This window comes from Mustela nivalis (genome assembly GCF_964662115.1).
Source record: "Mustela nivalis genome assembly, chromosome: 2".
NCBI lineage: Eukaryota > Metazoa > Chordata > Mammalia > Carnivora > Mustelidae > Mustela > Mustela nivalis.
Window position 1 is genome coordinate 143,270,331 of NC_139021.1, and position 23,163 is coordinate 143,293,493.

General features: G+C 39.5%; 1 protein-coding gene across 6 annotated transcripts in view; it reads left to right on the forward strand.

Annotated features, from left to right (window-relative positions):
• The first annotated feature begins 4,290 nt into the window (after positions 1–4,290).
• CCSER2 (coiled-coil serine rich protein 2) overlaps positions 4,291–23,163 on the forward strand; it is a 187,822-nt gene continuing 168,949 nt past the window's right edge. For 5 of the 6 annotated variants that reach the window (XM_082719676.1, XM_082719677.1, XM_082719678.1 and 2 more), the window contains exon 1: positions 4,291–4,554. The gene's annotated coding sequence lies outside the window, so the exon portion shown is untranslated. Of the gene's footprint in view, positions 4,555–10,207; positions 10,317–23,163 lie in introns of those variants that run through there. The other variant, XM_082719675.1, reaches the window with a different exon arrangement.

Here is a 23,163-nt window from a genome sequence, read left to right on the forward strand (position 1 = left end):
CAGACAGAGGGTGTCATTTCTCCCCTATAAAGGCACAAATGTTTAAATAGAAAGTACAATATTTGGGATATGAACCACACCAGGGCATTGCACCCTGACTACTGACAGGAAAAAAACGCTATATTAGATCATGGACCCCCGATTATGAAAAAACCACTCTGTGCTGTCCTAAGTGTACAGGTTTTTGCTGCCTTGTGTTCCTGGATTTGGGCTCTTAGCCAGACTATTGTATGATTTAATTAAAGGCCCTGATGAAGAACCTTTACTCTGGGCTAAAGCCCAGCAGAGAGACTTTCAAACATTTAGAGTTAAGCTTTCATGAGCCCCAGCTTTGGCTTTACTGAATTTAGAAAAACCTTTCATTTCATATGTAACAGAAAAACAAGGATAAGCTTTGGGAGTTCTTACCCAGAAATCAGGAGGTGAAACAAGACCGGTGGGTTATTTTTCATAGCCACTTGATAATGTAGCACAGGAGTGGCAAGCTTGTCTTTGAGCAGTGGCTGCAAAAGCTCTCCTGATAGAAGCAGTTTCAAAACTTATTATGGGATGATCCTTGACATTGATGACTCCACATCAACTCCAAAGTGTCCTAGAGACCAAAGGCCACCAATGGGTGATGAGAGGCTGACTTACTAAATACCAGGCTATGTTTTTAGACACACCTAAAATAATATTTAAAACCTCTCACACTTTAACCTAGCTATCCTTATGTCTGTACCTGACCATCGTACTTCTAGGAATAGAACATGACTGCTCAGAGATTATTTCTCATGTTTATTCTAGCAAACCAGATTTGAAAGTTCCCCCTATTGAGAAAATGTAGGTGACAACTGGTTAAAATCCACAGGTGCAGATGGCAGTAGCTTCTTGAATAGGGAGAAAGAAAAGCTGGATATGCTGTAGTTAGTTTAACTAAGACCACTGAGCAAAAGCCCCTCCAATAAACACTTCTGCTCAAAAGGCTGAATTAACAGCACTTACCTATGCTCTTCACTTGGCACAAGGTCTAAAAATTAATATTTATACAGACTCCAACTATGCTTTCCTGGTGCTACATGCCCATGGGGCAATTTGGAAGGAAAGGGGATTATGATCAGCTCATAACTCTCCAATCAAATATGGGTCTGAAATAATTACACTTCTTGGGGCTGTACACCTACCTAAGAAGGTAGCCATAATCCACTTCTGAGGACATCAAAAAGATATGACCTTAGAATCTAAAGGAAACAACTTGGCAGACTGTGCAGCCAGGTAGGCAACACAAAATAAATATTAAGTCATACCAGTTTTGATCCAGTAAAGTCCCTAACTATAGTCTATTCAGATTAAGAAATTTACATATCCCAGGAATGAGGATATTTAAAAAATGCAGGGATGCCTGGGTGGTTCAGTCAGTTAAGTGTCTGCCTTTGGCTGAGGTTATGATCCCAGGGTCCTGGACTTGAGTCTGCATTGGGCTCCCATGGGGAGTCTGCTTCTCCCTCTGCCTACCTCTCCCCCTCCCCACGAGCCCTTAATCTTCCCAATTTAAAATAAAGATGAACATGATCTGTTTTTCAATGGTATGACCATTTAGTATTTTTGTTCCATTTGTAGGACTAGAAAGTATAATTTGGCATATCTAAGCCCTCAATAAGTCATGAAAGCCCTCAATGATTCATAAGACAACATCTCCTTATTTAATACTGAAACTACACAAATGCACAAAGTGGTTCTATAAAATAGAATGGCTCTAGATGTCCTAACCACAGCACAAGGAGGGACATATGTCATTATTAAAACAGAGTGCTCTGTATACATCCCAGATCATCACAAAAATGTCACATGTTTACTAAAAGATATGAATACCCAACTTAAGGCTCTACAAAATCCTTCCCTCTCTTTCAATGATTGGTTAAGTTCCTCGTTTGGAGAAGGATTATGGTTGACTATTAAGGGTCTCTTTGTTGGACTTCTCATTCTTATAGCCATTTTAATTTTAATATATTGCTTTTTAAAAAGTTTCTCTGCTTGGTGCTAAGACTCCATCACTACAACAACTTCACATAGATAGATGGTCCTTACCACCCACAGAGATATTTCTTTACTGTCCACATTGGACTCAGCTTCCTCTACCTTTCATAACTCCCCTCTATATGCCCTGACTGATGATGACCCATAGGTAGGGACATCTCTCTGCCCGTGTTCAGCGGAAAGAAGCTGCAAAAGATGAGACCTTTCTGCCTTCAACAATCTTAAAGATTCAAGGGTCAAAATTGTTCAGGGTGGGGGTGGGAGGAAATGAGGAGATAAAAAAAGGCAAGCTGAGCGCAAAAGGCAAACTGACACTCCCTCCCCCCCCTCCAGCTGCAAGGTGGCAATGGGATATATGTGATATTCCTCAGGCAACCGCCCAAGAACAAAGAATGGAAAAACAAATGACCAACTGATAAAGATCACAGTCACTCAGGACAAGAAATTCTATCAGTTTGTCACTGTCCTAATGATTTACAAGGAAAACACAATCTTAATAATAGCCAGACCTCCAGGAATCTGTAGATTCAATTTCTTGGAGCCCTAACATCACCTTCCCCGCCACAGGATAAGAAACCCTATATAATCAGTCATTTCTCAGACTTATAATGCAACTTTTTCTCCCCAGGGGTCCTGTCGCATGCTTTAATAAAAAACACATTTTTGCACCAAAAACATTTCAAGAATTCTTTCTTGACCATTCACTCTTGGACCCAAACATCAAAATCAGTGAGGAAATGATGGATTTTAAAAAACACTGTCTCTCTCTCCCTCTCTCTCTCTCTCTCTTTTTTTTTTTTTACCCATAAATGATGATAGATTTCAATTTATAGTTTCAGGAAGCACAAGAAACCCTGCACAATATAAATAAGACAAAATCCGTTGTAAGCCACATAATAATAAAACTACAGAATGTTAAAATCAAAGCTATCTTAAAAGATCCAGAGCACATAGACAGTTTACCCCAAAATCATAAGAAATCAATTAAAAATGATCAGTAGGACCAGTAAAAGCTAGAATACAGTAGAATATTATCAAAAGTTTAAGGAGATCCTCACACTAAACTTTACCCACAGCTTAATATTAAATTCAAGAATGAAATGAAATAAAATATTTCATACTAAAAAAACTAACAGAATTTACTATTAATGGACTTCAACAAAAAGAACATTTAAAGGATATACTTCAAGAAAATGGAGTACGATCCCTAAGCAAATATGAAATGCAATAATTAATAAGGAAAAATGGTAGACTTGTAATTATAAGAAAATGTATACTGTATAAAACTAATTATAATGTCCAAGTCTGTAGGAAAAAACCCAGAGGTAATTAAAATTTTGGACAGTCCTGACCTGAGAAAAAGCAGAGACAAAAGGAGTCACAGAGCTTTAAGATACTTAAGGGATATTTCCCCCTTAATATGTATACTATATTTATAACAGTAATCAATATAACAGTAGAATTCTCCTTAAACGTCATTTGTTGCAGTCGATCTGTTGGTAAGTGTGGCCCAAAGGTTTTCAGTGAGTTGCTAGTCTATTTGCCACGTAAGTGCAGCTTTCAGGCTTTAACACTCAGCCAGACCTCGGAGACCTCCAGGTTAAGAGCACTCATGGCAGAGCTGGCCACTGAGAGGGAAAGGAACGGAAAAGGCCTGTGGGTGATGGAAGTTCCAGGGGAAAGTAGGAAAAAATTCGTGGCAAAGGGAGCCCAGATTGATGGTGCCATGGAGATGCTGCAGATCTCAGCACTTGGGGGTGCCTCTTCCATCCCCTCAGCCTCAGCAAGAACCCGTGTTTTGGTGTGGTAGGTTAGGTGTGTGGTTCAGGCGTGGCCCCAGAGCATGGAAGAGCAGAGAAAGGGATGGACACAAATGCTGGAGATGCTCATTCCACTGAAAGGTGGGAGAGGAGCCCACGACAGTCCTGAAGCTCAAGCTATTAACTTCTTGGGTCAGGAGGAGGAGCTGACAAGTTTGACCGCGGTGTAGCAGCGAATGTTGTTAGTCCAACGTGCTGGCTAAAGCTTAGGTCAGCCACGGGGTTGGCGTCACGGGTTCAGCCTAGCAGACACCTGAGTCAGGGGGCAGAGAGGCAAGGTCAGTGCAGCGGGAGGTGGATCGCGAGGTGGGGGCGGAGCCTGGGAAAGGCCAGCGCGGGGGGGGGGGGGGGGAAGGCGGGGCCAGAGGTGGGATGAGGCCGGAATCAGGCAGCGTGGGCGGGCCTGGAGGCGGAGCCTGGCCCCGTGGGGTTTGCGCCTGCGCACGGGGGTCCCGGGAGGCGGGGCTGCGCGCGCGCGCTGCGCGGGCCCTGGAGGGCGGAGTCCAGGGCGGGCGCAGGCCGAGGGAGGGGGCGCGGTGTCTCTGGAGTCAGGCGCTCCCTCAGGCCGCGGACGTGATGCTGACTGCTGCTGATCCGGCGGCGGGGCCGGTGGGGATGTGACGGGCAGTGCCTCGCCTCACCTGCGGTCCTTGGGCCCGTAGGTCACTGGCGGCCAGCAGTCGGGCCGCGGCGGAGGAGGCAGCGTGACCTCCGCACGGTGAGAGTGGGGGTCAGGAGGGAGCCGGGGCCGGAGTTGGGGTGGGGTGGGCGCCCGCGACAGTCCAGGGCGGGGGGCGCGTCAGGTCGTGGGGCCCAGGCACCTGGGGTGAGACAGTGACGCTCTCCGGCCTCCCGCCCTCCCCGCACCATCCCGAGCTCCCCACGAGCCGCCTGAGGAGGGGCGAGCGTGGAGCCTGGAGGCCGGACGCCCCCCTCTCCCGGGCTGTGACAGGCGCGCCGGGGGGCCTCGGGCGCGGGGCTGTGCCTTTCTCTCGAGGGAGGAATCAGGGCGAGGCCAAGTTACCCTGTGATTTCAGAGCCAGGATGCTTGTGAGGTTTGACAGGGGAAAGTACCCGGTTTCCCTGAATGACGGTTTTTTTTTTTTTTTTTTTTTTTTTTTTTTTTAATTATTGGGCCAAAACAAAGACACACCCTGAGACACATCCTGAGATCAAACTTTGGTGGACCACACCGTTGCCATATAGGTTCAGATGCTCCTTCTCTCTCCTTTGACATCTCCTGTTTTTATACGTATATTTGGTTTTTATGCTCCCACTTTTTTTTTTTTTTTTTAAATCAAAGTAAAAGGAAGAATGATTCCTTTGAGGTAGTTGTGGTCGGTAGCTAAGCTTGAGTTTGAATTTCAATAATTGCAAATTCATCTTTGTAGGCTACCCAGCCAGTTAGGCTTTCAGGTCCAAGACTAGGCCTTAGCAGTGTGGAAATTACTGATGCAGGGACTCTTCGTGGTCCCAAATTGTAATGTGAATGTTTTCCTCCCACTGGTGAGATAAAAATTGAGCTTTAGCCTTTTCGGAGTCGTCCTTTGAGAAGACATTCCTTTTCTCCTTTTTTTTTCTGAGCATTAAAATGTAATGGGACGTATTAATTATGCCAGTTTAAAAAAAATCTTTTAGACTAGTTTAAAGATTTTAGTGGTGGCCCCTCTTCTTTAACCAAAAGGAATTTAAGATACCCTTCTGCTCAAAACATGTCTTATCTGCAGTCAATATATGATAAGTATTTAAACATTCCTGAGCGGTTTGCCTGAGGTCAGTCTTCTCAGACATTATTACTGTTTACCTCTAGTGATTATTATAGCTCTTTAGTATTATTTCATTATTTTCTTTAGTGTTCTCAACGTTGACTTCAAAGAATCTTTAGGTAAAAAAACACACACTTTCTTGAACCCTTTAGCCATAATTCATACTCTTTTACTTCAGTGTGGTGTTAACATGCCGTAGTGAGAAACTGCTAGAAGACATCCTGAGGGCAGGAGCTTTCCATTTAAAACAACAGCAACAACCAACCACTTATTCTGTATTTCCATATTGAGACCTGCATTTTTTTTGTTTGTTGCTTTGACTCAACTCCTTTGTGTACTGGACAGGGGACTTTGCTTCCATCAATGACTCAGTATAGGTAATTGAGTCCGTCAATGACTCTACATTATCTATCTGTGTTTGATAAAAGTCAAAGTCCCTCACAATTTCTGATAATTTGTGTTTCTGATTTCATTTCCACCATCTTCCCTGCCATTCCATACAAAGACTACTTAAGAGTTCTCTGAAGATGACTCTTTCTTTGTAATTTCACACTGTTCTTCTGTTGAGAATTCTTCTCTCCCTAGTCAACAATTTGCTTTTCAAGGCCTACTGAAAATGTCACCTCTGAAAATGGTCCAGACATCTTATCCCCCTTGTCTTGACTGATCCAGTAGCACGTCATATATTCTGCATTTAGCATTTGCCAGTTAGTAATGATTTGGTTAAATGTCTCTCTCCATAAGACTTTTAGGTTTCTTCGGAAGGACCTTTGCAACTCTAGCATGTACTGTTATGTGGTACAGGTACTCAACTATTTATTGAATACATTTTTGAGGAATGCTCTTAATCCTGAATATAGATTTAAGATAGGCAAACTTTGTTAACTATTTCTTTCAATATCAGAAAACAGGGAAAAGATGGATGTGCAAGGTATTTTTAAATTTCTAAGAACACAGTCAAAATTGTTCCTGGTTGGGAATGAAACCTCAGTTATGACAGCAAAAAACCAATACATTTTATGATGCAAGGGTAAAAACGGCAGGGCCAGTAAGGATTGCTGCTTCATTGATTTTAGGACTTTGTTTTGAGGTAAAGTTATTTGCCCCAGGTCATGCAGGTAGAAAGGGACAGACCTCGGATACAATTTTGACTCTCTGTATTTTCTTTGCCCCCAGTTTCCTAATTCTAAGTTTTAGTAATTGTTCTACAATCTGAGTGGAAGATTTTGAGAGTCAGACATGTATTAGTAAAGGGAGTCAATAAATAGAATGTTGAATTTGAAGGAATTAATTAGTTATTTGGTTCAGATGTAAAATTTTACCTATTAAACAACCAAAGCTCTAAAGATAAGTGCCTTGTTTGAGGTTTCTTAGGGTCAGTTGTACCCCACATCTCCTCACCTCATGGTTGTGTATTTTTCATTACTTAATGGTGCTTTTTGGGAAAATGAGGAAGCTGCCAATTTTCAGAGGGAGAACAAATCAGCTTGTATTTTCTCCCTCCATGAATGCTTAGCTGCCACTCTTTCAAACTTAGAGCCCTTGAGTGGTGAGAAACATGATTATTCATTTGGGGATAGAGGAGAAACCTGACCGTAATTACTCCATTGGCCAGATAGTTTTTAACCTCAGTGCTTGGGGCCCTGTCTCCAGATGCCACATAACAAGTGGCTCTGCTCACCATATGGAGATCCCACATACAGTTAGTTTTGATGGTAAAATGAGATTTTAACATAAGGTTACAGATGGTTAGTAACATGGCTAAAATTACATGTATGGCTAGTCTGTATGTGAGAGGAGCCTATCTGATTACTCCTCTGGGATAGGTTTTTTGGGGGAAAAAAAGGACAGTTGTGGTTTTTGCCTCTGAAAAGCCAGTTTTGAAATGTGTATTTATTGTCGTGGGCCTGATGAACTCCATCAGGCTTTTTATTTTACAAACAACTTCATGATGAAGAAATAAGAAAAAAAAATGTTTAATTTTTCTTCTCATTTAATTCTTACCATGTATCCATGATTTTATACTATATTCAAAGCATAAATATAATGTTTAATATTTGTTTTCACATTTAATGTTTTCTTTTTGTTATAATTTTTATACATTTAAGTTGCAGTGAATTGAGTTATTTATTTTTAATAGTTGGACATCCAAGTTGTTTCTTGTTTTGCAAGTAATGCAGTTATTATATAGCTGTGCTGTTTTGCTTCTTTACTTTAGGCTAATGACCCAGGAGGGGGAATGACAAGGTCAAAGGATATGAAGGTTTTTGTCACTTTTGAAAAATATTGCTGAATTTATTTCCAAAAGTTTTTAAAAAAATTTATTTATACAGCCTCTGGTAGTTGGTTGACCAGTTTCATCAGACTTTTACAGCTTTTTGTTTTTTAAAAGTTTGGTTTTTAGGGGTGCCTGGGAGTCTCAGTCAGTTAAGTGTTTGCCTTTGGTTGAGGTCATGATGCCCGGGTTTTGTGATCCAGCCCCACACTCTGCTCCTTGCTCAGTGGTGAGCATGCTTCACTACCCACCCCCCACCCCGCCCCATGTTCTGTCTTTCTCCTTCAAATATAAATAAAATTAAATCTTAAAAAAAGAAAAGGTTTGTTTTTTAAAAATAGGTATAAGGGCATCTACTGTCTAACATCACTAACCACAATAGAAAAGCAAATGCAGTATTTTTCTAGTTTTACCTTCTCCTTTGTATGAATTGTTTGTCTCTTGTGCCTGAATTTATTGGAATCTTTTTACCAATTTTCATTAGCGCTTAACATCATGAATATATGAATCTCTTAAAATATGTATCTGATCTGTTTTGTTGTTATTATTGTGGGTTTGGCAGTTTTCTAAATTATTAAAATCACTGACTTACAAAAATTTTTGTGATTTTGTCATTTGATTGTGATGTCTAAGAATAAATGTCAGTCCACCATCTATCTGATATACATTTTTATTTTCTTAAGCTTCTAGAGTTTGTTTTGTTAGGGGTATATATCTTTAGAAAATTATATATGCAATTGAGTTTGAATTTAATTTATGTGAATTTTATATGCTAGAGAATCACATTCTTAAAAATATCTGAGTTTCTGTTGGTAAGCAGCTACTTTTTTCCTTCCTGAACTTGGATAGGAAACAAAACAAAACTAATCTAGTTTTTTTTTTTTTTAATAAATAGGTACTTGTTTTTAAATAAATTATAGTAAATTTCAACAAACAAAAATTTCAGGAAAGCATACTTTGGTTAATTGAAGTTTTTGTTGGTTCATGGTTAACCAGAAGGTCATTTCTCATTTAACTCTTATTGTTAATCATTCTAAAATATATGAGAGTCAAACTTTGGTAATCTGCTTCCTTTGAGGAGTGAGACATTCTAGATAGATGAGCTATCCCAGGGTAGTAGTTAACATCGAGTGAATGCTGGATACTGTGCTGGTATGTGGCATTGAGTTGCATACTTAATTCCCAGAACAACCATGATTAGGTTGTTTTCATATCCTCACTTTGCGAATGAGGAAACTTAGAGAGGTAAAGTGACCTGCCAAAGGTAACACAGCTAGTAAGCAGTGGAACTGGAACTCAGTCTGCCTCCTTTTTTTTTTTTTAAGATTTTGTTTATTTATTTGAGAGAGAGAGAGATCACAAGTAGGCAGAGAGCCAGGCAGAGAGAGAGGGGGAAGCAGGCTCCCTGCTGAGCAGACAGCCCGATTCGGGGCTCGATCCCAGGACCCTGAGATCATGACCTGAGCTGAAGGCAGAGGCTTAACCCACTGAGCCACCCAGGCGCCCTTCAGTCTGCCTACTTTTAAAAGGCTTTGTTTGAAAACTGTATTATCTTAATTTTTGTGCTAAGGATTTGAACTTTATCTTGTAGGCATTGGAAAGATATTAGATGTTTCAAAGCAAGGGGATAATAGGATATGTCTTTTAGGGAGTTGGCTGATGTAGTGGTGTGGAAATATATTGAACTGTTTTCTGATAGGAAGTGGTTGACTAATAGGTCATATGAGAAGGGAAGCCTGAAATGCAAAGTGGGTTTGGAGATCAGGGGATACTATGGAAAGATACAGGACTTAGTAAGTCACTGATTTACAAGAGTGTGGGAAGCTGGAGTGTTGATTTGGAAAATATGAAATAGGGTAATGAAAGATGAATATGTACTTACAGCATGTCATTATGTTTCTTTCGTGGCATTGACTATGATGTATTGCACCTAATCTAGTGACACATCTACCTGCCCCACTGGATTATGTGCTTCTCAAGAATAGGGACAGAGTAGAAAGCATGATCTAATACAGAATGAGCTAATTCAGGAAAATGGTAGAAGACTGATTTGGGGGTGGGAAACACCAAATCACCTAAATCAAATAGTGCCTGGAGGAAGAGGAGCTCTAGAAAGTGACAGCTGTCAGGGAGGAGCAGGGAGAGCAATCAGTGCCAGACTGGGAGAAGTTTAAAGGAGAGGGAAGTACTTACAAAAGTAAATACAGAATGTTACTTCAGGCTACAAACAATTCTAGTTGTTGTGTCTGGTGTGATATGCTGATGACCTGCATTTATATATAGCTCAGTTGTCTTTGTTACTTTTTCCTCCCATACCTTTCTCAGAGTATCCTGTGGTTTCCTGCTTCTTTAAGCTTCTAACACTTGCTACTGGTGCTGATGCTGGGATGTGACATACCCTCTGGAGAGCAACCAGTCAGAAGTCTCCTTCCTTTTTAAGTGAGTTGACAAATCAGAGTATGTTAGGTGTAACCTGTGAGTTTTCAGCTCTTCTCTGCTGAGTTGATTGCTTTTCAGTGTTCCCCCAGTTACTTCTCTGGCTTTCAAGACTTCTGATTGTTTTGAGATTTAGAACCCTTGAGAAGACAGAGGATTCTTAAAGACTGGATGCTTGAAAGCTGAAGTTTTTCACCTGTTTACTTTTCCATCTTGACCAGTTTGAATATAGTTGGGTCATCTTGGAGGATTGTTGATCTTAAAAATGCCCCAGGACCATCATTCCAAATAATTAAGCATCTCTGTTCTCTTTGTACAGTCCTCTTTGTACAGCTCTTAGTTATCTAAGGTGTAGGAGCTTGTTTGAAATTTCCTTGGTCAGTTCCAAGTAACTTACTTCATATGACTGGTTTTCTTTCTTTCATTTTTAAATATTCAATTAATTTATTTGACACAGAGAGAGACAGTAAGAGAGGGAACACAAGCAGGGGGAGAGGGAGAAGCAGGCCCCCTGCTGAGCAGGGAGCCCTAGGCAGGGATCAATCCCAGGACCCTGGGATCAAGACCTGAGCTGAAGGCAGATGCTTAACCCACTGAGCCACCCAGGTGCTCCATATGACTGGTTTGCAAAGAGCTATTTAGAGAAGGAATTTGTGTTTGATTTCTTCTTCTTTTATTTGCTTCAGAGCATCCTTATTCTTCACTCTTTGCCTTCTTCCCAGTTTTCATCTGGCTGGTTTCTGTACTTGGTAAGTACAGTAAGGGGAAAAGAGAAAAAAAAAATGGATGATTACTTTTCTCTTCCTTTCTTTGCTGTAATTGTTACCACACTCTTCACCACAGTCACTGCTCCTAACTGTCCAATTTGTCATGGCCCCCTACCCCATATCTTCAGTATGGGAATGGGAGATGCAAGACCGCTTTTTAGCTGAGGAATGCTGGATGTCTCAGGGTTTTGGTCCTTTTGTAATGTGATATATCTTAGCAGATGCTTTCCATTCCCTGGCAACCTACCTCTCTTTAAATGTTTATTTAATTTATTTATTTAAAAAAATTTTTTTATTTACTTGACAGAGATCACAAGTAGTCCTACCTCTCTTTAAAATACAAAAAATGAATTTAGGCTCTGTTTCTTTGAATTGATTCCCATTCATTCTCTCTCTCCCTTCTTTTCTCCCTCTCTCTCCCTTTTCCTCTCTTCTTCCTTCTCTCCTCCTCCCTCTCTTCTTCCTTTCTCTCTCTGTTCTCCCCTCAGCTTCCTCAAATATATCCCTGCCCCCATACCAAGGCCATAATCTTGATGACAGCCCCTAGAGAATACACTAGGGACAGCTAACTCAGGCAGACACCAGGAGGTACTTTGAGTTTTGTTGTCATCATATTAATGATATTTGGTTGGAGCCTGAGTGCTTTGGGGAAATTTGAGAGCTTTCTCTGACCATTATGTCTTGGCAGCCAGTGCTGGGTTGGCAGTTACAGTTTTCTCTGACAATCATAGTTTAGAAAAGCAGGAACTATTTGTAACAGCTATTTAAGTATAGAGTGGGTCTGGTGATGTTTTGGTCTGAGTTCTTAGGCCAGGTTATAGGAGATATATCCAGGGAGTGGGGAGGCAGAGGTGCCTCTTTTTTTTTTCCCCCTTGTTTTTCCTTTTATTTTTATTTAAAAAAAATTCCTCAGATTTATTTTCTCCATTTCATGATTGCTTTTGGCTATCAGCATTTTCCCAGGCCCTGAGAAGTTCTGCTGTATAAAATCCTCAATCCAAGCTTTCAGACGAAATACTGAGTCTAGATTTTCCTGATTCATGCTATCCATCCATTCAAGAAATACCCACTGAGCCCTTGCTAGTAATAGTGCAGTGAAGAGAACACGTTTTTTACCCCTGTAGAACTTTCATTCTAATGACAAGATACAGAGAATAAATAAGTGTATATATAATATGTGGGTTATTATAGTGCTTGGAGGAAAAGCAGAATAAGGCAGCATGCAAGGGGGATACTGCTGTGTTATATAAGATGGTTAGAGAAGGCTGCAGTGAAGAATGGTATTTGAGCAGTTCTAAGGAAGAAGTGAGATAGTGATCTAATTTATGCAGGTATTAGGGGAGAGAATGAGGAAGATGAAGTGAGTGCGAATATCGAATATCTTGTAGCTGAAGCATGCTTGTATTGTTTGAGAAGGGGCGGGGCGCCTGGGTGGCTCAGTGGGTTAAGCCGCTGCCTTCTGCTCAGGTCATGATCCCAGGGTCCTGGGATCTAGCCCCACATCGGGCTCTCTGCTCAGCCGGGAGCCTGCTTCCTTCTTTCTCTCTCTGCCTGCTTCTCTGCCTACTTGTGGTCTCTCTCTGTCAAATAAATAAATAAAATCTTTAAAAAAAAAAAAAAGAAAAAAAAAGGGGCAAATAGAAATGCACACTGAGGGGTGTAATTAGTGGAAGAGAGGTGGGGGGGTAAATAGATCTCTCAACAGTTATGTAGATAATATCCAAGACTAGGTATAATGAGATTGTTCAGGAGGCCCCAGCAGCAATTCAAGGTGGGAGATCATAGTGATTTTTGGCAGGGTTTGGGAGAAGCGTTTACAATTTGTATACATTTGGAAAGCAAAGCCAACAGCATTTGATGGTGGATTGGATGTGGCCATTTGTTGGTTTTGTCCTGAACAGGTAGAAGAATGGAGTGGCCATTTACCAAGCTGGGGAAGACTTCAGGAAAAGCAGGTGGGAAATAATGGGCTTAATTTGGATGTGTTAAGTTAGCAATTAAGTGGAGTTAATTGTCCAGACAACGAGGTATACATGAGTCTGTGATTCAGGCCAGAGGTCTGGGCTGAAGATAACATATTTCCAGTCACTGACATAGACATAGTGTTTAATACCCTAGGAACTGATTAGGATAATCTAGGAAGGAATTGTGGCTGGAGAAGAAGCTCAACGATTTTGCCTTAGGTTTCTGTAATGAGCTAGAGCTAAGAGAATAAGAGTAAGAAGCACTCCATGAAGAAGGAGGAGAATTAAGAGTGAATGGTATCCCTGGAGCCAGGTAAATGTTTTAAGAAGGAGGGAGTGAATGTATAGCTGTGTCAGATGTTATTAGATCCAGGACTAGGATATGATGGTTAGATTTAGCAATACGAAAATCACTGGTGACTGAACAAGTTCCTGGTGGATTAATGGTGATGAAAACTTAATTGGAGGGGGTTTATTAGAGAACTGTAGGAGAAGACCTGGAGACAACTAATTCTTTCAAGGAGTTTGCTATAAATAGAAGATAAGAGGAAAAGGGTGATAGCTAGAGGGGATGTGGAGTCAAGGAATTGTTATTATTTTTTTTAAAGATGGGTGCTTTTCTAGTATATTTGAATAAATACAAAAATATTTATAGCTGATGTAATGATCCAGTGGAGAGAAAAAATTAAGGAGCTATTTCTTTGAAAATAATAAATGAAATTAATTTAATACTAATCTGTGAACCCAGGACCTATTATTATCGTATATATATGTCCTTATGTATTGACCTATTTCTTTCAAATTAAGACAGTGGCTAGGGGAGAAGTGTTAAAGAACACCTCCTACCTCCAATTTGGCAAATTTTTATCAGTTCAAAACTAGTTTTATATGTGAGTAACAAAGATTGTGTTTTTTTGTTTTTTGTTTTTTGGGCTTTTTGTTTTTGTTTTTTTTTTGCTAACCTATTTTTGTCTGGTAACTTCTCCCTATTAATCGTTTTTAGCAGTTTTGCACAGTGTTTTCCCTGTGGTTCTAAATTCTGTTTTGGTAATCTTTGTCCAATATGGTAGTTTTACTGTTAAGTACTTTTTAAAACAGGCAAAAATTATTTAATAAAAAAATTTAAAAATGTAAGTGAAGTATTTTTAAGAGAAAGATTTGATGGCTATTCTTTTTCCTTTTTTTCTAATGTACCTGACCATGCTTTTTCTGTAATTGCTTCTGATTATTGAGTTGATGTTTGAGATGAGTTCAGAAACTTATGTTGAAAGCCCATATTACAGTTACATTACTTTATATGCCTCCTCCTGTGGTTCATTTATGTTTGAGTAAGTAGTTGTCAATATTTAGTGCTGAAGCATTAACTGAAATCACTTTTTAATCTTCATTGGTCTCCCTCCAGATTTTCATTCCTTAGCCACTTTTCCATACTACTGACTTTTGAATTTCTGAAACACAGATCTGATAAGGTCTTATTGTTGCTTAAAAATCTTTTGTGGCTTTCTGTTGTCTGTGGAAGTCAGACACCTTTTTTTTTTTTTTTTTTTGCTTCTTGTCCAACTCCTGCCTACACCTGCACTCTGCTTCAGGGGATTTAGAATGCTCCTTATGGGTTCTAATGCATATTTCATGTTTCTTATCACAGGGTAATGGTGGGTTTGCTGTCTGTGTATAGAAAGTCCTTCCCTTGATGTGTCCCTTATCTTCTGTCATAGTTCCATGTTCCAATATTCTTTGACATTTCTATGCTTTTGCACATAATCTCCCCTTTTTCCAGAATATCATCCAACTCATTAACTACTTTGCTAAATCAGTTCATCTTTTTAAAAATCCAAATAAGGGGACACCTGGGTGGCTCAGTGAGTTAAGCCTCTGCCTTTGGCTCAGGTCATGGTCCCAGGGTCCTGGGATGGAGGCCCACATGGGGCTCTCTGCTCAGCAGGGAACCTGCCCCCCCACCCCCCACCTGCCTCTCTGCCTGCTTGTGATCTCTCTCTCAGTCAAATAAATAAATAAAATCTTAAAAATAAAAATAAAAATCCAAATAAGTCCCCTCTTCTAGAAAAGCTTCTAGGCATATTTTTACCATGCCTCCTCTACCCCTCCTCCATTGTATTTTTTGTTACCCATATTCCTGTAACATTTGCAGGTATTTTGTTGTAATATTTGCTGTACTTTACTCTGTTTGCTGTGATGGCTGGTCTCCCTTGCCTCAACACCAAACTTATAGTCACTCAATACATTTTTGTTGAATGAATGATTGAGTAAGGCAGATGATTATTCAACACTGACCCAGTTTTGATTGACCCATCTGATTGGACTTTTTACATCAGTTTAATTTATAAAGATCATACAAATGAGCAATTCTTTTTTTTTTTTTTTTTTTAAGATTTATTTACTGAGAAAGAGAGAGAGAGAGAGCGAGCGAGCAAGCACAGTCTGGGGAGAGGCAGAGGGAAAGAAAGAAGTAGGCTCTCTGCTGAGCAGGGAGCCCAATGCGGGGCTTGATCTCAGGACCCTGGGATCATGACCTGAGCTGAAGGCAGATACTTAACTAACTGAGCCACCCAGGTGCCCCCGATAGCATTCTTTTTTTTTTTTTTTTTTTTTTAAGATTTTATTTATTTATTTATTTGACAGACAGAGAACACAAGTAGGCAGAGAGGCAGGCAGAGACACAGAGAGGAGGAAGCAGGCTCCCCGCTGAGCAGAGAGCCCGATGTGGGGCTCTATCCCAGGACCCTGGGATCCTGACCTGAGCCGAAGGCAGAGTCTTTAACCTTCTGAGCCACCCAGGGGTTCTTAAAGAAAGTCACATACAAAATGTATTAGGAAGTTAAATTTTATTAAATATTTATTCTTCTGGGCAATTAATGAGATTTGTTGATTTCATTATATATCACAAATCTTTTTTTTTTTTTTTTTTTTGGTCTAAATATCTGAATATTTTTCCTCTGGTTTTGATTTTTTCTCTTTGATACTTATATTTGGTTATCCTTACTCACCCTCTCTACCAGAAACATATTTTAAACTCATTGTCTGAACTTGATCTTGACTTCGACTAGTATTTTCTGTAGTATTATCTTGTAAGTTACTTAAGTTTCTGTGTAGTATTTTTAAGTCTCACTTCTGTATCTTTTTATTACTGAGTTCAATTCTAAATCAACAAACATTTTTTGGCCACTTCCCTTGTTCTGATTTGTTAGTACTAATGATGAGAGGCTGAATAAGAGAAGGTCTCAGTCCACAGGTTATTGTTGTACGCGATCGGTATAGTAATAGTGAAATATCTAGGTCACCTTGGGAGTAGATAATTTCTCTTTTTTATGTACTCTTTAATTCTTACTTTGGTTGCTACCAACCTCTTTCAGGCCCTAGATAATTTAAAGACTGCTTAATAGTTTATCTTACCTTAACTCTCTTGTCATTCCCGTTCATCATGAATGCTGTCATCAGATTGATTCATTGTCTTTAAAAGAAAAAAAAAAAGCTACCAGTTTTTCTTTTTCCTGCTTGTGGAATAAAATCCAAAATAGAATACAATCTGGAATGCGAAGGCCTTGGCTCAGACTTCCTTTCTTCTCTTCTGCAACATGAACTCTCCATTCCAGCAAAACTCTTTTACATTCTATTCCAAACATACTTCATACTTTTCCTTTTTTGCCTTGTTTGAGCCATTCTGCCATCCCAACAGTGTTGTTACTCTTGGTTCTTCTACTTACTGAAATTGTATCTGTACTTGGGTGTAGTTCCTAGTTGTTAAATCTAGTGTGAACCTTTTAGAGGATCATGCCCATGTTTGTAACACCCTCTCTGTCTTCGTGACATCACTCCTGTTTCTCCTTTTTGCCTATTCTTTTCTCAGCTGTCTTTACCGACCCCATTCCTAAATGGCTCATGTATCCCATATTTTCAATCTGACCCCTTTATCTTCATTCTGTCATGCTTTCTTGGAACACATGCTGTTTTTCATTATCTCCTTTGAATTCATTTCTTCAGCCCTGTTTTCATCTTGAGCACTCTAGTCCTTAGGTGAGCTACTTAGAATGCCCACCTGATTGTCTAGCAGAAAACCTGAAACTTAAAAACATCAAAAATTAACCACATATTTTTCTCCAGATTCATGTATTCCATCTCATTTTCCTGTCTTGGTTAATGATGCTTCCAGTTCCTCAGTTAGTCAAATTATAAACCTGGGAATCAACCTGACTTCTAATCTCCTATCCCTCATTTTCCATTAGCTGGCAAGTCTTGCTGTTGGAGTTGTTCCCTCTCTATTCCATTTACTGTTACCCTGGGCCAGGCTCTATTAACCTGAGCAGACCACTGTAAAAAGTCTCTTTAAAATAAGTCTTCTGCCTGATTCTAGATATTGTATAAGAAGTTCATGTTGATTATATTTTGGAGGAATGCCAGAAGCAAAGTAATTTTGAGCCTGCTTCCTTAGAGTAGCACCTCACCATGGATTAATCTTTGTGTATTCATTAAAGGTCAATTTCCTAATATCTCTATAAAATGGTATTGTTAAGAAATTACTTATGCTTTGTACAAGAAATTTATGTAAGGATTAGGAATATTTTTTCTAAGGGTTAAGGGGGAAAAGCAATGAAAGATACAGGGAGACAGAAGCCTGGCTGGGACAAGTGCCAGAAATGATCTTATAGGACCTTTTCTTAACTAGAAAAGAGATTTTTAAGTTTGAAAGTAACACTTGGTGCTTTGTATCCAAATGCCAGTTAAAGAGCAGTTAATTACAGAAGGATCTTGAGACTGCGAAAAGACAAAACTGAGAGCTTTAGTGTGGGGAATTATAAGCTAATATATTTGAGTAGTACTTTGAAGAGATATTGTTTAACCGTCAGTTAATACCAAGGAGGGACTTCTGATATCATTCTTGCATGTTCCTGGAAGATACTGGGCTAATGTGCTGATGCTACAGATGTGGTACCATACTCACTACCTCTTTGTCATCTAATATATTTCATAAGCACAAGTCTGTTAGTATTCAATCATTATTTTCTGAATTCAGATATAGTAAAAAAAAAAAGCTCTTTAGTTTTCTTTTGAAATTTTTCTTGCTTTGCTAATAGATTTTAGATAGAATTTGTCTTGCTTGTAACATTTTAAAAAGTCACATTTGCAAAAGAAGGTACTTTAAAGCTTGAGTCCTTTATATTCTTTTTTCCTTTTTTTAAATATAAATTTTAGATAATGTGCTTGAGTCCCTTATATTCTGAATGAGTTAGCATAAACTTCAAAAAATGGAATTTTATATATTGCAGATATTTTGTCAAGTTATTAAGTGTATTTTTATTAGCTTTTGTTGTTACTGTATTGTTGATCTCTATTAATTTTCCAGTGGATTTCAGGTTTATGAGGCTGGCACTAGATTCTCACTTGGAAGTTACCTTGGAAAATCTATTCAGCATTCTGTATTGTAGCATTTTGAAGTTGGGGTGTGTGTATCATTTTGGCTTATACTGTTCTGCCTAGGATTCCTCTGTAGAGGAAAGAAAGGATAAAGCCTTCAGAGAGAGTTCTTAAGGTAGATCAGAGTGGCATTTTGAGCCAGGGTAGTAGTGTGTACTCCGGTAAGGAGTCCTGAAAGATCATGGTATGGGAATGGATCCTTGGGTAGTTTGGCATGAGAGGAAGGCAGGGTTTGTTGGGTAGTGGTAGGAGAGAACAGCTGCAAAAGAATACCACAGCCATATTTGGAAGGCCTTTGTAATCTTAGCTGTACTTGCTTATTATCTGTGTGTCTGTGGATAGATTATGTGATTTCTCCATATTTCAATTTCCTTAAATCTGCAAAATCAGAACAATAAAGATACCTGTGTTGTAGGATTGTTGTGAGATTTATATGAGGTACTGTACGTACCTGGTACACAAGAGCTCAGTAGGTACCAGCTGCTATTGTTAGTACCGTTTAAAGGCTTTTTTTTTTTTTTTTTTTTTTGAGAGCCATTGAAGGATTTTAAGTTGAAGAGTGACATGATCAGGTTTATAATTTTAAATGTTAAGTCTGGGAAAAGCATAAAGGGTGGATTAAGGGGAAGACGCTGAAGGTAGGGAATTAAGGAAACATGCTGGGAAGCTGGCTAGAGATGATAAGAGTCTAGATTAAGTGGTGTTGGAGGAGACAGGGTGAATTTGAGAATTACTAAAAATTGACATGTATGGGATACCTGGCAGGTTCACTTAGTTAAATATGTAACTCTTGATTTCAGCCATGGTCTCAGGGTTGTGAGGTCGAGCCCTGCTTTGGGCTCTGGGCTGGGTGTGGATCTTGCTTAGGATTCTCTCTCTCCCTCTCCCTCTGTTCACCCCCTGCCCAAAAAGAAAATTGACATATGCATTATATTCAATGAGTTGGGAAAATCTAAAGGGAACTAGAAAAGTAGCAAGGATGTAGACAGAGTACCCAGCTGGGTAGGAAACACTGTATTCTTTCTTTCATTAATAGGAAAAGGCAGAAGAGGATGGTTAGAGGCACTTGCTCACCATTGCCAGGGATCTAATGGCTGAGCTCCACTGCCTCCTGTTCTCTAGATGGGGCTGGAGGATTTGGGCAACTCAAGATGAGTCCAGAACAGTAACATTGGGCAGCACACAGAGATATTGTGCCAAGTATCAGGAAGCTCTCATGAGTGTAGGAGAGACATGATGCAAGCCACAAATAGACCTAAAAACAATACTAGGCTTGAAACAGAGGTAGAGCTAATGTCTAAGGGACTGGAAGGAGATTTGAATTATGTTTGGATTTGAATCTCTGGGTTCTGCCCTAAGTGTTAAAAGAAGGTCAGGCCCTACTAAGGACTGAACTAAGTTTTGTTAATTTTACAAGTTCAGAAGTCTGTTTTAAGCATTTGGTATTCTGTATATTCTCATTTAATCATATATTCTTTGGCAAGATTAATTGTAGCATGTAAAAAATGCTGCCTTTTACTGTAAAATGATTAGTTTTTAATATGTTTAAGTTGAATATTCTTACCTTACATAATTTTACTTAAATACTCTTTGATAATAAACAACAGAGTTCTGCCTAGAATATTATGACATGTGTTTTCTTGTCATTGAAGTGTTCCTTGGATTGACTGACCAAATTTAGATTTTTCAGTAACTTTTATTTCTTCACTCCTTTTTTTTTAAAAGGTTCTATTGATTTATTTGATAGAGAGAGAGATCACAAGTAGGCAGAGAGAGGCAGAGGCAGGCGGAGAGGGGAAGCAGGCTCCCTGCTGAGCAGAGAGCCTGATGCTGGGCTTGATCCCAGGAACCTGAGCTGAAGGCAGAGGCTTAACCCACTGAGCCACCCAGGCACCCCTCCTTAGTTTTCATTGAATGTTTTTTCTACATATTATGATAGTATTTAGGAATTGAAAAAACCCAAATATAATATGGTCCTTGTTCTCAAGAAGCCCCCTGTCTGGTAGAGAAAGTAGAACACATGTAGCTAATGATTTTAAAAATAAAATAAGGTGACAATTGCTATACCCAGAGATATATGGGAGCCCCTCAGGAGAAGCACTTAATCCAGGCATGCTGATTCTCTAGTGAGCTTTATTGCTATCTATTACATGAGAAGCAAAAATATAGAACCTAAGAACTGTTATCTAGCAGTCTGGTAAAGATCAGGCCATAGGACTTAGTACATTCCAGAGAGCAGAGGTACAGATATATCATGGGAAGTTGTAAATTGCAAGAAACCTGTTACAGCTCTCCCTTCTTGTTATGCTCTCTTTGTGGGACTATTATGTATGCTTCCTGTCTCCCTGATGGAGACACTACTCTTGATAATGGAAAAGACAGGATGGCTGGTTGAGGGGAAATACATATGAGATAGGTTGAAAAGAATTAGAATTAGTTAGCATGAATAAGAGAAGTATAGTACCAACTTAATATTTTTTTAAATTTGGAAATAATTTCATACCAAGAGGAAAATTACAAGAATGAAAATAGTAGAAAGAATATTCAAATAGTCTTTTTTTTTTTTAAAAAGATTTTATTTATTTATTTGACAGAGATCACAAGTAGGCAGAGAGGCAGGCGGAAACACAGAGAGGAGGAAGCAGGCTCCCCGCTGAGCAGAGAGCCCGATGTGGGGCTTGATCCCAGGACCCTGGGATCCTGACCTGAGCCGAAAGCAGAGGCTTTAACCCACTGAGCCACCTAGGTGCCCTTCAAATAGTCTTAATACAAATTCATTGATTGTCAAAATGTTATGCTGTTTATCATTTCCTCTCTTCCATATACATATATGTACATATGGATGTGCATATATGTCTGTATACATATATATGGTCTTTTGTACATAAATGCATGCACACCCCCAAAGCATTTGAGAGTAAGTTGTGTATATTATGACAGTTTACCCCTAAATACATCTACATGTATTTCCCAAGAATAGGGATTAAAAAAATTAACCTCTATGCAGTTATGGACTTATTAATTTAACACTGAAACAATAATCTACCTTTGTATTCCAATTTTTTTTTTTTTAAATCTTCATTTCTCCCCTTACACAGACTGGCTTTTAAATTTTTTTTTTTAAAGATTTTTATTTATTTATCAGAGAGAGAGAGAGGGGGAGAGAGCGAGCACAGGCAGACAGAATGGCAGGCAGAGGGGGAGGGAGAAGCAGGCTCCCTGTTGAGCAAGGAGCCCTATGTGGGACTCCATCAAGGACGCTGGGATCATGACCCGAGCCGAAGGCAGCTGCTTAATCAACTGAGCCACCCAGGCATCCCCACAGGCTGGCTTTTAAAGAGCAGAAAATGAAGAATGAGATTTTTTGATAGGAAGTCCAAAGAAAATCATAGAAACTTTAAGTTGGCTTCCCCTTTTATTCCAAATCTGTCTTTCTCCCATTCTTTCCATTTCAGAAAATGGCAGCACTATTTGATTAGTTGTTCAGGCCAGAAATCTGAGAGTCATCCTTGATTTCTCTTTCCTTTTTTCCTCATTCCTTGCATTTAATCTATCACCAAGTGCTATAGCTCCTGTTTACCTCTGCCTGCATCTTCAACTCTACTCTTTTCCCTCCAACTTCAGCGTGCCCAGTCCATCACCATTTCTCATCGGGGCTCCTTCCTACCAACCTTCTTCACTAATTTCCATGCTTCCTTGTTTTCTTCCTTCCAATTCACTTGTCACAAAGAAACCAGAATGATTTTTTAGAAATGAAAATCAGATCATGTCACTCTCCTCATAACCTTCAGTGACTTTCCACTGGGCCAGAGCACTAGAGTCTAGCTAGCTTGTCTTTCTTTAGGTTGTAACTTCAGTCTTTTTCCCCTGAGATGCCTTCCTTGATGTCCATTCTTCTGTTTTTCTCCTATAGCATTTTGTTGTTTTCCTTCAACAGAACTTACGATTTGTATCTACTCTTTTGCCCATTTTTTTTTCTTTCTCTTTTTCTCTGCCTCCTACATTAGACTGTAACTGCAAAAACCATAGAAGCCATGTCTCTTTTGTCATCTTTTGTATACTTAGCACCTAGCACATTGCTGGAATCATGGCAGGAGATTAAATATTTGAATATGCTTAGTGAAAGGAAACATGAGACGTTATCTGGTCCTACTGCCCATCCAGTGTAAGAGTCTGCACTTTCTCTGGCAAGTGATTATTCAGCTTGTTTTCAAATGTTTTCAGATGCACAACTTAGTGTTGTTGTTGTCTTTAAAATGATTTTATTTATTTATTTATTTGAGAGAGAGAGAGAGAGGGAGAAAGAGAGAGAGCATGAGAAGGGGGAGGGTCAGAGGAATAAGCAGACTTCCTGCTGAGTAGGGAGCCTGATGCGGGACTCACTCCAGGGACTCCGGATCATGACCTGAGCTGAAGGCAGTCGCTTAACCAACTGAGCCACCCAGGCAACCCACAACTTAGTGTTTTATGTGGTAGTGTATTGCCTTGTTGAGTAATTCTGATAGTTTAAAAGGTTTTCTTTACTTTGAGCTGAAAACTGCCTTTCTGTTATTTTTATCCATCTAGTTCTGTCCCTCTCTGATATGTTAAACTATTTGATAGTAGCAATCATATATTCTGTTGGTTAGGCTAAAACATTTGTAAATTATTTACATTATGTAACATGGTTCTTTACCCTTATCTCTTCTG